Here is a 17,152-nt window from a genome sequence, read left to right as displayed (position 1 = left end):
GTTATATTTCCCAGATGGTGCACAGAGGGGTGATTGCTCTGAAGCTGTGCTGTGACGGACAGCCACAGAGAGATAATCTGCTGTAGAACTGGATGTTTGAATTATTACAACCCCAGGTAATGATGATTCATCACTGGTGATTTATTTTTTTATTCTTTATTTTTTATTGAAGTATCATTGATATATAATTTTATATTGGTTTCAAGTGTACAACGCAGTGGTTCAACAGTTACCCAGATTATTATATCCTCACTCCCTCTAGTGCAGTTACTATCTATCAACATAGAAAGATGTTATAGAATCATTGACTATATTCTCCATGTTCTACTACCATCCCTGTGACCAACTTATACTGCAATTATGAACTACTGTGCCCCTTTGCCCCCCTCACCATCTCCACCCGCCCACCATGACCTCTCCTCCTTGGTAACCACTAGTCATTTCTCAGTGTCTATGAGTCTACTGCTATTTTGTTCATTCTGTTTTGCTTTGTTTTTATACTCCAAAAATAGGTGAAATCATGTGGTATTTGACTTTCTCAGCCTGGCTTACTTCATTGAGCATAATACCCTCTGGACACATCCATGTTGCAAATGGCAGGATTTCTTTTCTTTTTAAGGCTGAATAATATTCCACTATATATATGTACCACTTTTTATTCATTCATCTACTGATGGACATTTAGGTTACTTCTGTATCTTGGTTATTGTAAATAATGTGGCAATTAGCATAGGGGTGCATATATCTTTGTGAATCAAGAATTTTGTTTTCTCCAGGTAAATTTCTGAAAGTGGAATTACCAAATCGAATGGTAGTTCTATTTTTAGGTTTTTGAGGAACCTCTGTAGTGCTTTCCATAGTGGTTACACCAATTTATATTCCCACCAGCAGTGTAGGAAGGTTCCCATTTCTCTGCACCTCGCAAACATTTATTATCTCTTGTCTTTTGGATAGTGGCCATTCTAACTGGTGTGAGGTGATTTCCCATTGTGGTTCTGATTTGAATTTCCCTGATTATTAGTGATGTGAAGCATCTTTTCATGTGTCTGTTGGCCATTTGTATTCCTTCTTTGGAGAAATGTCTGTTCAGGTCCTCCACCCATTTTTTAGATCAGGTTGTTTGTTTTTCCGGTGTTGAGGCATATGAGTTCTTTATGTATTTTGGATGTTAACCCCTTATCAGAAGGCATCACTGGTGATTTTGAAACCCAGATGCAAAACTAACTTAAGGCCCATATAATAGAAATGATTATGGCCTTGCTTAAAATGAAAATTGTCACTTAATATTTTATTGATTAAATGTAAATACTATTGTAAATAACTATGATTAGGATATAGGCTCACAAACACCTTTTAAAATGGCATTTTACTCAGGAGTGAATGGGGCACATGCTTCTTTATAAACCCAATGTGTCCATGTACATAAAACATATAAAATATTAAAGAACCAGGCTTATTTGCATCATTTTACTTTAAAATAAATGTTGAAAGAAAGAGCAAATGGACTGGAAAGCTAAAATCAATTTAAAGATAATGATAAGATCTGCAAAACAGTAAATCAAATAATAACCCCCTCCCCAGGTTGGTGCATTTTGTCAGAACAAAAAACACAATTTTCATCCTGGTTTTTCATCTACTGGTAGAGGAGACGATTTGCATTCCCCGATAGCAATAAGCACCTAGTAATGGATGATTCTGCACGGAGAATAATGCAAAAGGACCGAATCAATTCCTGATCGATAGAAAGTGACTCCGCTGGCGATGATCACACGATTCTCTTGCAGACAGTTGCAGCCGCTCAGGGCAAGAGCTGCCTCATTATTACCAATGATGGAGAATTGACCCAAGTGCTGTGCGCTTCAGCTCTCAGATTGCTGGGCTGGGTTGCTTAGTGACCTTTAATACAGAATGTGAAGTGGAATGACTTTAAGTCACTTTAACACAAATACTTACGAGTCTTAGAGTTTCTACCACAGACAGGAACATATAGAGCAATTAGTATACAGTCATGTGACCTTCAGCAAATCATTGTTTTTCTCTGTAATCAATCCACAGCCTCAAAGCAGCCATAAATATCAAACGATGATCACTCCTTCTATCCTGATGCTCTGCCCATCACAGTTCCCGGATGACATCTGCTGCTCAGTGATCCAGGGTAGTAAATGTTGGAAAGCAACAAAATAGTCATCATAGTCCCACTTACTGAAAATAGTACTACTTCTCTCTAAATTAAGTGTGCAATTGGCAAGCCTTATTTATACTCTCATAGGGATTAGTTTTTATCGATCTAATTAGGATGAAGCTCTGAATCACTTGCCAGTCAACCTGAAGGAGCAGCAGCCTATTATCCCATTCTTCGAACAAACAGTGACATTGGTGGGTGACAATAAAGCATAATATTCTGGACCTACGCTCTGCCACCAAAGGAAGAGGTTGTAACACCACAGAACAAATCCTGCCCCCTTCAGAACGTTTTTATATTTCTATGTATAAGATTGGAAAAGAGGCTTCAAAATTTATTTTTTGATGGTAAGTAACATCGCACTATTAGTGAATGTGCTATACATTAATAAGAGACCTTTTTAAGATCACATAAATATTAAAGTCTTAAATAACTCAACTTTACCTGAAAAAATAAGGTGTTTTGGCTTTGTAGTTGATGCTCATGTCTTTCTTTCTTTTTTTATTCTAATCAAAGGCACCAGAAAGAATTCCTAACAAATGCCTCATTTCTCATTTACAAGTCAATGTGGTAAGTGATTAGCAGGACTTGAACCCCTTAAACCGTTAGGAATAATGGACAAAAATGGCCCTTCTCTAACAAAATCACTGCCCACAGATAGTGCATTAGAACATATTGATTCATTTTTTAGGCTACACCTGTGAACACACGTGGCCTCATTCACTGATCAAACTCCATTAAGATAGTGTTACTGATTTATCCAATGAACATCCATGGACACTGAGTCAATATTTTGAAGATTAGTGGATAAAGCACTGGCCTTTCAATCTCAAGTTTGCATTGGTTTTAAGCCATGAGTCAAAGACTCTAGCCCAGAATGAGTAGAGCTGAAATACAGAGTATATTTTGGTACTGCCAAAATAGTGGAATTAATTGGCTGATATTACAGAAGTTGTTTGCATTTAAACAGAATACAAAGGGAGTACTGAGCTTGTAAGGTCTTTAATGAGGTCTTCTGGCATTTGAAAATGTAAAATCCAATACAGACATCCATTTCCTTTTTATTATATTTCAGTATGTATTTCTGCATTCCTTTTTTCTGAGAATTAAGAAATTTATTAGCAGTAAATTTGATAAAATATGAAAAAGGTCAATAAAAACATGCTCGCATTATATTTCTATGAAAATTTTGCTTTCATTTACATGCAAAGTATCTGTCATTATTTTTGTAAAGTTTTTTAATGTTTGCCTGATTTAAATAATATAAGACCAAAGAACTATCAAAATTGTTTCTTAAAATATACCTACTTTCTTAATGCAGCTCAGGCCGTCCTCTCTCTTTCTGTCTTGTGGGGTGTCCCATTCTCTTTCTCCCCCTCTCTCTCCCTGTCTTCCTCTGCACATACATCCGCCCACACATACATAAACATGCCTAAATACATATACTGCAAACTTTTGCTTTCATTTCTCAGTTGTGTTGTGAAATGTACAATAATCAATTTGAACACTTTCATTTAATTTATTTTGTTTCCTTTTAACAATCATCTTTTTAACAAATAATCAACAGGCTGCAACTCCCACTCTATGAGCTCCTTAGGGGAAAGTTAACCTCTAAGAGAATACTTGTAGTGCCTTGTGATAAGTGACAATAGTGTCACAGCACTTAATTTTTCCTATGTGTCTTGACGTCCCCTTCAGAGAAGAGGGGTAGTTGAGCTCCATCAAGAAGGCTCAGTAAGAGATTGTCAGCCAGGAAGTGGAGCAGGCGACTCAGCAGGAGGGTAATGCCATTCCTCAGTGCATCCCACGAGGAGACGGCCGTGAAGAGCATGATAGCTGTCAGGAAAGAGAACTCTAGAGAAGTGGGTTGGATCAGATCGTAAAGGTCTTTAAATGAGATCCTGAGGTGTTCGGATTGTACTCAGTGAAAGGAAAAGAAAGGATGCGAACTCCACAGTCTAAGCAGGCTTATTGCTAAACCTGAGAGGGACCCCTCTGTCCTGGCCAGCAGAACAAAGGAAAAGGGGCCCCTAACAGGCCAAGAGGCTTTTTATGGCCAGGTTTTAGGCCGGTTTTTCGAGGGGGTGGGTCCGGGAATAGGTCGGCTGGTGGCCTGCTGACATGTCCTCTGGAGGATGCTGGTAGAGCGCAAGTAAGATGAAACCTAGGCCTCTCTGAGACGCTGGGTGGGCTTATTCAGGAAGGTGGTCCTCCTCCCCGGATTCTGTCACTCAGAGAGCAATGTGTGATCACAGAGGTCTTTGAATCAATGTAATGATGCATTAGATTTATTTCTTAGGACAGTAAATTTGCCAGCAATTTGTATAGTGGACCAAAGTTTAGGGGACCTGGCAGCCAGACAACCGTTGGGAAGGTTACAAAATTAGTGCAGAAAAGAGGGAGGGAGCAACAGCAGTTCTTTAGCTTCATTTAAATGGAGATAGATTGGAGAGACTGGATTCAGGATAAATGTCTTTGCAATAACCAGTATTTCGTAATAAAATTAATTTGAGATGGGAGGGAAACTTACTGGGTGATGGGGACGGAAAGTGACAAAGGAGATGCTCGATGGGACCCAGCCCTGTGGAGGAGGTGAGGTGGCACCGTGGGCCAGCTAAGCATGCATGCCAGCTGGGCAGCCGTGGGCTGATGTCTGGAAGGCCTGACCCTCAGGACAGTCACAGGGACAGGAAGTGAGGCACAGCGATCATCGGAGTGTGCAGGGAAATGCAAGCCGCCGAGTAGCTATTAAGGCCGTGGCACCAGGTAGGGAGAGAACTGAGAACCTGGGGAGAGCCCTGGGAGAGGGCAGACAAGGGCAAGGGAACACTTCAAAGCCAGAGAGGTATTCAGAAGGAGGCCCCCGGGAGAAGGAAGATTCCGGCAGCTTCCAGCAGTACAGGGAAAACTAAAAATGAGCTCTTGTTTCTGATCATTAGGAGCTTCAGGAAAACAAGTTTCAGCAAAGCAGTGGTTCTCACCTGGGAGTGATTTGGGGACCCACAGGGCATTTGGCGATATTTGGAAACATGTTGACTGCCATGACCTGGACGCCACTGCCCTCTAGTAGGGAGAGTCCAAAAATGCATATATATGGTAAACATCATATAAGGAACAATACAGCTCCCCACAATAACGGCTGATCCAGTCCCAGAAGTTAATGTTTCGGAGAATGAGAAACTGCAGCAGCGTGACAGGGGTCCAGAGAAGTTTTGGTGAGTTGGAAGGGGACTCTGGGCTTCGGGGCCGGGCAGAAGAAATAAGACAGGACAGGAAGAGGGAACGGGGGTTCTCCCTGACCCATTCTCCTTCAAATGTGAAGCTGATTAAAATTCACATGAACTGATGCTGTTTTTAGTCCCCTTGCTCAAGGTGGACATTTTTTTATCATCTTGGGCATCCTGAGCTGAACGTGGGGGCTACGTCGTTCCCTGGAGGCCTGCGCGGAGGAAGGTGCTCTGGCCCGTTTACTGCTCGCAGGTGGAAATGGTAAGCAAACTGAAGCCCCCTGTCTACTTTCCCTTGCTCATGTGTGATGCAGAGAGGAGGCTTGTTATGATCTGCATTATGTTAGAGACCTGTCAGTACATGGGTTTGCCTTTCAAGAGAGAGCTAAGGGATGGGGCTCACCTTAAATAAACACATAATTTTCATTATCTTTTAATTCCCTCCTCTGCCAAAAAAGGGGAAAATGACATTATCTATCTGGTTCCAGGATTATCTAGCCAATTTCTCGTCTGCAAGGACTACTTTCCTCCACCCCACCCCCACAACGGGTTCTCTGGGGAGTAAAACAGAGAAGGTGGCTGGAGCACTCTGACTAGACACGTACCCAGGCAGGAAGCGCTCACTCCACAAAGATCATTAAAAATGCAAAGCCATCATTTGGGTAAAGAAAGGAGAATGCCAAAAGGACCACTGAAGCATTATCAGAAAATGAAATTACATGACTTTCTTGTGTTTTGAAACTGACATATTTTATATCAGGGTTTATCCAAAATAAATACCAAATTCCATTTACTTCCTTTCTTACAAATAATTTTTCACCTACTAATCATACCTTAATTTGGTTTTACACTTGCTGCATTTCTCTAAATTCCATCTTGATCTTATGAAAACACTGCACAGGTTCAGGCGAATTTCTTCAGCTCCGTACATGAACTCGTATTTCTATTTCACCTCCAAATATTCTTTGATAATGAATACAGAACTTCAAGACAAATTCTAAATCAATATTTGTTAAGTTACATAAGGCACTTTTCTAACTGGTGAGGCAGGGACGGTAAAAATAAAAAAAGGCCTTACCTTCCTGAGCTTGACTATAGCTGACGGAAACAGACCCAAACTCTGTCAGATGGTTTTATGAGCTATTAAGAGAAAGAAAATATTTACCAGGTATGGGTCATGTCAAGGGTGAGCTGAGACCTGTAAGCAGTGAGAGAACAAATAGGGTCAAAAGTTGAAAGAATCTTGCAGAGGGACCAGCAGTGCCAAGCACCGAGGTGAGCTCATTTCTGAGAGAGGAGCTGACCTGCCCGGAAGAGAGACAGGGCCAGGCAGAGAAGCTCAGAGCCTGCCAGGCTGTCAACGCAAGGGAAACTATGTTCAACTGCAACTTTGAAAGCCCCCTATGTAAAAGCAGAATGTAAATAAAAATATAACATGAGTGAACTGTAGAATTGGTGGTCTTAAAGGAATGATAGAGATCTAAGCATGAGGCCATCATATTCATCTCACCACTGAAGGAATTGCAGGGTCGGTGGGGACACTGAGCAATGCACCACGGTAATAACCACTGTAGGGTCCTTACTGACACCAGCTCCATGAACCGATTACTAAGGACAGTGGACAGCTGGGACTCTAGAGAAGGGACCAATGTGCTTTTTCCTTTTTACGTCATAATTCTCTGTAGGAGTACAAGACAGAAACGCTTGGGCAGACCCATGGCCCACATGATTTCTTTTTTCTCTTTTACCATGCCATAGGCTGACGGAGTGGAGAGCGAGAGAAGCCGTAGCAAGGAGAGAGCCAAGTCTTGGCAACGACTCTCTCTCCAGGGCCAGGAGTACCCGGGAGCACAGAGGCAGGATTCCAGTGAGGCTGATGCTTCCCTGTGCCGAGCAGACATGCCCACCTCTGTCCTGACACTCTGGGGTGGGCCATTCGGAAGGGCTGTAGAGTGGTGGTTGCCTGGAGCTGGAGTGGAATGGTTGGGGAAATGGGGAGTCACCCCCAGGAGAATGAGGTCTCTGTTTAGGGAGACGAAATGTTCTAAAATCGATTGTGGTGGTGATTGTACAACATCATGTAAATACTAAAAATTATTGAATCGTACACAAAATACGTGAGCCTGTGGTATGTGAATTACACCAATAAGGTTATACCATAAAGGAGGGTATGGGGATAGTGGACTTCATTCTTGATTCCTTTGCCCAAAGGTAGAAGACTTACCCATTTCTCTTTTATATGTTAGGCTTCTCAAGGAGAGCTCCTTTCAAGATGAGGTGTCAGTAAAGTGATCTCAGATATAGTTAGTGGGAAGTTTCTAGTCAAAGTGTCATTAACTACTTCCTAGCTTAATTTCAAATTGGTGATTTAAAAATGGCCTTTTTATAGCAAGACAAGGATACATTATTTTGCATCATGCCTATTAATTTTTGGATATCTTTAAATCATTGTTTATCTGATTTCATCAAGACACATGAGAATCTCTAAAATTCTATCAGTGCAAATCATCCTTGTCCTGCCACAAAATACAGCCTGAAAGATGTGTTCTGTCTGCAAGTTTGTATCTTTGGACATCTTGAACTGCTTCCAAGCACTTGAAGTCAAAGCTCCGAATGCCCCTTTTGGAATCACTTTGCCCTTGAATTTTACAACCTTGTGTATTTCAACGGATATTTAATCCATATGTTTTTGATTCATTTACACTGAAATCATCAACGCATCAATCTTCTAGGGCGATTTGATATCCATGAAGACTATTGAGACTTTGATAATTCTTTAAAGCATTTTAAAAAAGAAGCCAGGAAATTCTGCTTTTCTTGGATCAACTGCAAAGCCAGGGAGTTCACTATCGGGGTGTGTTCCCAACTTGTTCACAGAAAAGATTTCTTGTCTGTATTGGTGGAAGTAGAGGCAAGGTGCCAGTAACATGCTCATCATAAATGGAAATACTGAAATGTTTGATAAGCCTTAGAGCATGTGTAATGCTGAGCACCCTTCACAGCACTCGTGGGCTCTTAGACCTTTTCATCCTAATGAAAAGTTCTGCAAGGATTAATTTACTTTACTGTCGATGCTGCGGCTTGTCTAGTTTTGTGTTCCCATATCTGAATGCCTTACAACTTAGTATTATTAAGCATTTGATTGTACTTTACTTGAAAAGTGCTCAGTAATCATTTTAAATTTATTTTTCACATGAGATGTAAACGTATGTTCTACATGAGGCGTAAAAAATTTGCCATGCACTTTATATATCACTGGCTCCATAAAATTGCTTTTTCCACTGGGTTATATTCATAGTAGGCAAATTAGTATATTATAAAAGAAAAAAACAGCCTAGTTTTAAAGTGCTACATTTTAGAAATTATTGGTTTCTTTCAACCTGTGTTTTTTTTTATTGTCAATTTTGTTCTTCCCTAAATACATATTAAAGATGCATTAAGCAACTCTCCATCATCTCAAATTTTCTTCCTTTCCTCATTTTTCTAAAATGAAATACTTAAACCGGTATTTATTTACTGCAGTCCATATGGATTGGTTATTATGGTTCCATCTCAAGTGTCCACTTGATGATCAATTTCCCTTTTTAAGAAGGTTATTTGATCTGACAATTAATAGTCTGGTTGTATACAATTATTTTTTTCTACGTAGACTACATATGGAGAGTCCCATGTAATATGAGGTTATTTTTCTGAAGGTTGTTCTCAAGTCTTTTCCTGTTGAATAGCCAGAATTTACAAGGCTTCTAAATGAATGTTTATCCTTACATTATTTAAATTTCATGTGCGAAAAAGCAAATGGATTTTTGTTTTTGTTTAGCTAATGGAAGTCCACATTGTTATGCTCAGATGATTTAGATGGTCATGAGATCGATCCAAGTGGAAATCAATCTAATATTTATGTAGTGTGTTCTGTGCAGTAGTGTTAGAAATGCTCTCTTTAATGGAAAGGACTTTTACTACTTGAAAATTATAGATAAGCTCAACATGTCCCCCAGTTAACCTTTGCTCTTATCTATGTATGACTAGAAAACATCACAATTGTTCTTCAAAAATATGTGGAAACTTTACACTCTGCATACCAATCAATACTCCATGATATAGAAAAATAATGATTACTTCAACCCTAAAAATTACTTTCCTTTTAATATTTTTAAAAATTTGGTAAGACTTATGATTATAGAAATGCATGGAATTTCAAAGCTGTATTTTTAGTTACCATGATTCACCAAATGTCTTACATATAAAATGAAAAAACAAATCTATGATCTTTAAACTGTGAAGTCCCTCAATGTATTAGGAAGGTTTCATTGAAACAACAATTTTCAACCATTTAATTGCTCGAGTGGAGCTTTTTTCCATCATCCCCTAGCAGGCAGATGCAAAGGACTTGGGTTTGTGTTCACTGGTTTTCTCTTTATTTTTGTGCACAGGGAACATGAATTTTCAGTCATAGTGAGATCGAATGGCTGGATTATTTTGGTCATTTCTTCTTTCTTAGAATTTACAGTATGAATCCTATATGGAGTTGTTTAAATTAAAAAAAAAAACTTTGACAAGGGATGTGGCCATTTGGGGCACATGGCTTTCAATGTGCTACTTACTTAGGGTTAGTAGTTAATGATGCTGCTGGATTTTTTCTTTTCTGAGAAAAGCATTCAATGCTGTTTATCTGCTAATGAGATTACAATGCTGGGGTCATTTTAATGAAACATTTCTTATAAGTTTTTCACTATTTGTCTACTTTTGGTAAAACACATTCTGATATCAACGTATGTGAAAAAATTATATGAGAATTTTTACATAGACCTTCATTGGTAAACATATTGAGGAGAAGGACTTCATTTTTAATTTGAATAAATTATTCTTTCAGCCCCAAAAGTACTATTGACCAATTTCTGGGTATGCACACAGAGGTCAGACAATGACCTAAAATTATTTTAGCTTCAAGAATTTTTCCAAAACAATAAGCCCAATTGTAGTTGAAAATCTCAATCTCTCTCTCTCTTTCTTTCTCTCCCTATATCTTTTTTTTTCTTTCTCCAACATTTATTGATCAGATGCATACATGATTATGCTGTGAGTTATGAATTTCATGCTTATTTGTGAAGCTACCAAACAGGAAGCCTTGATTTTAAAGCTGACATTTCATTAATTTGTCTGAACTTCCAACATGTATAATGAACAAATGAAATTTACTTGCTTTATATAAATAAGTATTCATAAATGAAAAATGCACATTTTGTTTTATTTCAAGTGTTCTATCACTTATAAGTACTTGAAGAATGTGTTATTATTACATAACTATATTAATATTTATAAAGACTGAAACCTTTTGTTACAGTGTTTTTCTTAGTTCCAATATTACCTCAAAAGATACTTTTTGCATTATTTTCCTTATGGAATATAGGGAGCAAATTAAAATAATAAAAATAATGTCTTTATTTTACCACAACCATTTGTGTCTATATTTAAGAGCTTATCAAATAATGAATTCTTAAATTGCTTTATAGAAATAAGCTTTCTGATCTGAGAGCTTTGCCTCTCGGCTGGCCTGCCTACACACAAATGTGCCCATATTTTCCGCAAGCTATCTGCAAACATGTAAGCCATCTGCAGCTGAATGATGAGTGGAATGCAGGAATACGCATTCTGCATTTGGTCCCAGTTGGCCATGTATTCCTGTTTTATTGTTTTAATTACAAAGACTAATCTTCATTGTGACTGTTATATGGCATTTGTATGTTAAAAAGTGGCCTCAAATATTCATGTACTTTTAAATTGCACTATAATTTGGAGAGATATTAATCTGAGATTAATTCAGGGCATCACTTGGTGTTATTTTAATTGGTGTGTGCTGCATAGTGGTATGGAAACTGAAGTTACATTTCAATGTTAACTGACTGTTACATGACAAGTAAACAAGTTTAATTGTGTTATTCACCTCATTGACTTTAATGAGTCAATAATAGATGTAATAGGCACCTCAGGACCAGATGGCATAGGGTAAAAAGTCCCCATGAAGAACATTTTTTCATCTCAAGTATCTGATAAATATGTTAACTTCCTGCGTTATGGCAATTGTTGAAATTTTTAGCAGCTGGTCAGTTACCTCGCATGGCAGGGGCCACTGGGTGCTGTTGATAGCTTACATCTCAGCTTTATACTCGTAGACAGAGCAAGTATGAAAAAAAATGCCCTCTTTCTGAACTGTAATACAGTATCATCACTGAATCTTTGTACAAAATCAGTTTACTCAATTAAACAAAAGTTAGTAAGTACTCTGAAAGGGGTCACATAATCTGGGAGTTAAGGAGAGCCTTCCTGAATGTCAAAATATCAGTTTTACAGACATGTGATTAGCTTGTCCTGAGAATTTTTTTATCTCTCCTTTGCTACCCTTACCAAACACACACACAACATGCACCCACACAGAGGACAACAGGATGTTCATTGGTAAAGTGACAACTAGCATACGTTGCGGAGGGCATCATCCTTGACTTACAGCCGCAGCTTCTTAATATTTATGTCTGCAGTCTGCTCTATGAACAGTACTTATAGCTGTTCCTCTTCATATGCTTAATAAAATTATTCTTTTTAAATAAAACATCAAAATATTTTCCCTTTGCGTAACATCTAAAAGCTCATTCTCACATTAATGTTGAACTGCTGCCTTAGCAATCAAGGCACTGTTTCCAAGAGTTTCACATTTTATTATGTTCTTGGAAAAGCAAATAAACACTCACCTTGTTAATTCAATATTACATCAAAATAGAATTCCCGTTTCTTCTGATAAAAACTTTAGATCTCAGAAGTGGCACTCATCATACTCAAGAATTTATAGCTCCATGAAGCTTCTCTCCAGCATAGCTTCATCACTGAAGTTTATGTCATTCCCTCATGTGTCTAATACTCAACATTTTAATCACAGCTGGGAACCCTGCCCTCTAAGACACTTCATACCTGTGCTGGGTCTGATGGCAGAATAGTGGTGACTCCTGCAGTGCCCACCTGAAAAGAGGCATCTTTGAGGATTCTGTGTGTAAGGAGATGCCTCCATATTAGTTGCGATTCTCTTTGTGGGTAAACGGGACATTTATTCTCTTGGTTATGGTAGATTGGAGCTGTTTTTCCTTAGAAGGTAAAAAGAGACTATTCTTCATAGTTTTCACTTTTGCATTTGGTCCTAGAGAATGAAATTCAATTCCTGGGATGGCAGAATAGATAATGGGGAAGAGTTCTCTTATGAGAACAACAAGAAAACTTGGATATGCTTTTTAAATCTACAGGAATATCTTGAGCAGTTTCCAAGATCTGACTTAGCTGAACTATATTTGGAGACCATCTTCAAGGGAAACCTGATGATTCTGGAAGACAATGTAGAGACTTTGTAGAAGAAAAGTAGAGTTTTGACAGTCTTCTGCTACTGCGAGGCAAAAATGTAAGTTCAAGGTGCACCAAAAATTGAGGCAGACTGGCAAATTGTCCTTCATTAGTTAGGGATTCTAAAAAATCTCTACTCTAAAAGGAAGGGGAACAAGATAAAGAGCATCATTAATGATGTTTGGGACCCAGTTGTGCCTGAAATGAGATACCATTTAAGTGCCATTGTCTCTAGGCTCTTGGCAGAAAAAAAAAAAAGTCTTCCAAAGGAAAATAAAACCTTTCCTGTATCTCAAACTATTTCTCAATCTAACAATGTATTCTGCCTGGCAAACAAAGGGGCAGAAAAAATACTTTTTTAATGAGAAAAAAAGAGCAAGTGAAGACAGATATGAGACATATCACACAGAAATGTAAAAATACACTTAATATTTTCTAAAAATAAATTAATTTCTACAGGGAACTAGAATCTATATAAGAAGGAACTAAGTAGAAAATATATGGCTGACTAATAAAGTGATAAAATAGTAATTAAAAATACAATAAATACAGTTAGCAGTGGAGTAGACACAGCTAAGAAAAAATGAGTAGCCTGAAACATCTGAAGAATATGTCTCCCCAAAAAAGAACAGAAAGACTAAAACATTGGAAGCATTAAAAGATTTCAGAGTCATAGGAATACAGTAAAAATGGTTAATTGCACATATAACTGGAGCTACTATATACAACAAAAAAGTAGAATAGAGAGTATATTTCTGAAACATGATAAAAATTTTTTTCAAAATCAGTGAGTTATCAGGACATGACTTGAAAAAAGCTCTACAGTTTCCAAGTGCACACAGTGCATGATAATAAAACCACTAAAAAGCAAAGATTAAGAAAAAAGTCTTAACAGTATCTGTGCAAATTAAGGCATATTACATTCAAAGGACAACAGTAAGACCAGAACTAAAACAATGGAAGCTACAAGATAATGTAATAAAATTTCTGAAGTGTTTCAAACAAATAACAACAAAACCCATCAACCTAGAATCCCATACCAATTCAAAGTATGCTTTAGAAATACCTATACAAGTCAAACAGAGAAAGCATGACCAGTAGAACCATACCAAAAAAATATATTAAAAAACATGAGAAGTATAGCATAGAAAATACAGTCAATAATGCTGTAATAACTTTGCATAGTGACAGATGGGCACTACACCCCTTGTGATGAGCATTTCATACTGTATATAATTGTCAAATCACTAGGCTGTGTACCTGAAGCTAAAATCACAATTGCATTTAAATAAAAAAGCATGTTCTTAACATGTTCTTCAAAATGATCCTTTACGGAAGCTCAAAGATAAAGAATGTAAGGAAGAGAGAAGCATGTAGACTCATAGGTACATTTATAAAAGAATACCAAATGTTTTAAACAAAAATAAGAATGTGATCTTTAAAGTATGCACATTACCAAAATATGAGTTAATAATAACATACAAAATGGGAATGGAAATGTATATAAATTGTTTTGAGTTCACAAAGAATATTTGCCAAAAAGTGATTCTTTTCTCAGTGATCCTCAAGCAGCAGAAAGTTTTGTCCCCACAGGAAACATGTGTCAAAGGTTTGTCATGCTGTGGTAGAGAATTGTGTGTTAGTGGCATCTAGCAGGTAATGACAAGGATGCCACTAAATATACCACCAAGAAGAGGACCACCCCCATAACTAATAATATTTTATCCAAAATGTCAATAGTGCTGTAGTTGAAAATCCCTGTTCTAGATAGACCATAATTAAATTGTCACCAAATTCCAAAAAAAATTGAAATCACGCAGAATAGACACTATTAACAGTAGATAATTAAGCTTGAAAAAATAACAGAAAGGTAACTGAAATATATTCCCACCTGTATGGAAAGTATACACTTTGCTTTTTAACAATGTATGAGGCAAAGAAGGAATGTTGATGGGAGTTGAAATATTTACAATCAAATTTTGTTTAAAAGTTAGATTTCAAAACTTGGGGCACACAAAATTATGTTTAAAGAAACTTTTATAACATTTAATACATATATTTGAGAAAAATGCAGAAATAATTTCAAAAAGTAAAAAAATAGGACAACAAATTAACTCAAAGAAAATATAATAACCCAATAAAAATAATTTAATAAAATAGAAAAAAATTATAAAAGAATTCAAATCCATTTATGATAAAAAAATCATAGCAAACCAGAATATGAAAGTTTTCTTTATCTGATAGACTGCCTACAGCTGGGGATCAAAAAGTATTGGCAACACTGTTTAATATAAGAGAGGAGGCACAGATAACTAATATTAGAATTGGAAAATAAGACATCACCTTAGATTCTACATGGATGTGAAAATAATGGAATGATACTTACCTGGCAGGGGAAATACCATGATCACGAAGGTGGTTATCCCAGGGCAAGGCTTATCCATTGCACTCCAGATGTGCTGACCCCTGCGATTTCCCCAAACGTGGGAAACACGGCTGCAACATTTCTGGTAGTGGGGGACTGTGTTCGTGCTTTCCCCTGCTTGAAAACAAAACAAAACAAAACAAAAAACAAACAAACAAAAAATAATGAGATGATATTGTGACCAGATTTAAAGAAACAAATCTGAAAATTTAAGTGAAATGGGCAAATTCCTAGGAAAATGATAGTATATGTCAGTGCTATCCCATATTTGGTAATAGTAGTGTGGTTCTGTAAGAAAATGTCCCATTTTAGCAAATTCCACTTAAGTATTTAATAAAAAAGGAATTATCAGCTTTGCTATTTACTCTTGATTTAGAAAATAATAATGTGTACGTGCGTGTGTTTGTGTCAGAAAGTATATCCCAATACCCTGATAATATAAAATATGTTGCAGGTAGAAAACATAACTAATAATGGGACTGAAAATTCATCTAACAACTCAGAATAATACAAGTAAGCATCTACTAATACTGAGCGTATGTCTAACATGACCAAGCAATTTCACAACAAATTTCAACATTCATGCATCTACAAGTTAGCCAAAAGGCAGGTCTCTTCCTGGCAACATTGTAACACTCGAACAATTATCTGAAACAATTCAAAAATCCATCAGGAGTAGAATGGACAAATGGCAGGTGCATTCATAAAATGGGATTCTGTATAGCAATGAAAGCAAAGGAACTATTGTTACATAAAATGATGTCATATGAAACATCCTTGCCTCATAGATCATTGAAAAGCATAGTGTGTAGTTGCCAAACAGGTGGGAATTTTTCAGTTTTCTTTTTGTTATTTTTTAAAGCTTAATTATGTACCTTTAATAGTGTATATTCTGTATGATTTTAACCTTTTGAAATTTGATAATTTGATTTATGGTCTAGAGCAGGGATTTTCAACTACAGCATTATTGACATTTTAGATAAAATTAAAAAACATGAAAATGCAAATGCCTACTTGAGTACCCTGATTATGAATTAGAGCAACAGATAAATCCAATATGAGCCTGGACAGTGGTGACTCCAATGGGTAGGGATCGGTAGTGATCAGGGGGTCTCAAGGGGGCTTCTAGGGTTTGATAATGTTGCATTACTTGACATGGTTGGGTAGTTCTGTAAATGTATTCAGTCTGAAAAAATTGAGGTATAAAAATTCTGTTCTGTGCACTTTTCTTTAGTGTCATTTTAAATAAAAAGTGTTTAGAAATACAAACAATGGATATAGACAATTGGACTCAGACTTCAGAGCTGTCTAATTATAACTGACCTTGTGACAATATCCTCTTTCAACTTCACCGTGAGCTACCTGCATCTTCTAAATATTTAGTCACAATGCTTGTTTGCCTGTAGAGGGAGGTTGAGGCTCCTTCATCATGATCCTGCCACCAGACTCAATAATTTATGTTAAAAACCAAGAAACTCAAGGAGACCGATTTTTCCTCATTTATGCCAGACTACAATCAGCCTGGCTAAGTCAGTTTGAAGAGCAGTCTCCTCCCGCAGGAGACCTAATCACAGGTTGTCCTAATTCTACACATGAACAAGTATCTTTAAATTTTGAGACTCCCTTGCCCATATATCAGTTAAGTAGTAATTTAAAAACAATCATCTTAAAAATATTTATTGAAATGCGAAAATCTAAGCACTCACATATATCAATGAGCCCTAACATCTAACACTTTTAACTGTGATTGCCAGAGAAGACAGCATTCCCTTCATTCACTAATTCATTTTTTAACGTGCAATCATATCTATACCCTGAAATAAGTGTTATTCATTATAATCTTTGAATTGATATTCTAGGATTCCTGCATGTCTTCTTTTAGTTTTCTCCTTTGAGCTAACATCATTGGCGTAGGAATCTGCCCCTGGTAGAGACAGT

General features: G+C 37.2%; 1 non-coding gene across 1 annotated transcript; it reads left to right on the top strand.

The window, feature by feature from the left end:
* The first annotated feature begins 15,167 nt into the window (after window positions 1-15,167).
* Window positions 15,168-15,331, top strand: LOC118973653 (U1 spliceosomal RNA). The gene has a single exon (XR_005063144.2). It is a non-coding gene; the product is annotated as a U1 spliceosomal RNA (small nuclear RNA).
* The last annotated feature ends 1,821 nt before the right edge of the window (window positions 15,332-17,152 follow it).

The sequence above is a fragment of the Manis javanica genome, chromosome 9 (genome assembly GCF_040802235.1).
Source record: "Manis javanica isolate MJ-LG chromosome 9, MJ_LKY, whole genome shotgun sequence".
Taxonomy (NCBI): domain Eukaryota; kingdom Metazoa; phylum Chordata; class Mammalia; order Pholidota; family Manidae; genus Manis; species Manis javanica.
The sequence above is the reverse complement of the archived record's forward strand: the minus strand, read 5'-3'. Positions and strand labels throughout refer to the sequence as shown.